Source organism: Bison bison, unplaced genomic scaffold (assembly GCF_000754665.1).
Source record: "Bison bison bison isolate TAMUID 2011002044 unplaced genomic scaffold, Bison_UMD1.0 scf7180017848525, whole genome shotgun sequence".
In the NCBI taxonomy this organism is placed as follows: domain Eukaryota; kingdom Metazoa; phylum Chordata; class Mammalia; order Artiodactyla; family Bovidae; genus Bison; species Bison bison.
In genome coordinates, this window is record NW_011479098.1 from 5349 (window position 1) to 5994 (window position 646).

The following is a 646-nucleotide window of genomic DNA, read 5'->3' on the forward strand; positions in this document are numbered from 1 at the left end:
CACCAGGTGACCCGGGAGCGGATGGAGGACCGTTGTCGGGGGGAGTACGAACGCTCCTTCCTGCGAGAGTTCCATAAGGTGAGGCCCTGCCCCCCGCCCACAGACGAGAAGAGGCTGCTGGCAAAACTGACTAGGTGCCTTGGCTTTCGAAGTGGGCAGAGTGTGGTGACCTGGGTGAATCAGGGCGCTGCTGGTGACTGAAGCTGTCTTGGTGCTGGGTGGAGGCTGGTCATCCTGGGCCCACCCTGGCGCCAGTGAGGAAGAGCCTGTGACATGCTTGCTGAGATCTGTGCAGGGCCACATGGCTAGAGGCAGCCCTAAGGTCTGGGCTGTCCCAGCGAGGGGCCTTGGGGTGTCCATGCTGTTGGGGCGTGGCCTGGGGCCTGCCCTGGGCTGCACAACATTGTGGGAGAGCTGGGCCCAACCGTGGGGCTCTCAGCCTGCCTCACTTCCCACCTGCCCTCCTCTGCTACATCCTGCTGCCTGTCTCCTGAGGACGTGTGTGCGCTGCAGTGCTGAGGGTGGGGTGGTGTTCAGTGCTGGGGCCCCTGCAGCGGGGTGTAGCGCACGCCTGGAGGCCCGGGGATAGCTGTCCTGTCCCCAGGCGGCAGACTGTCCGGGCCGTCTTGCTGCTGGCCGGGTGCGC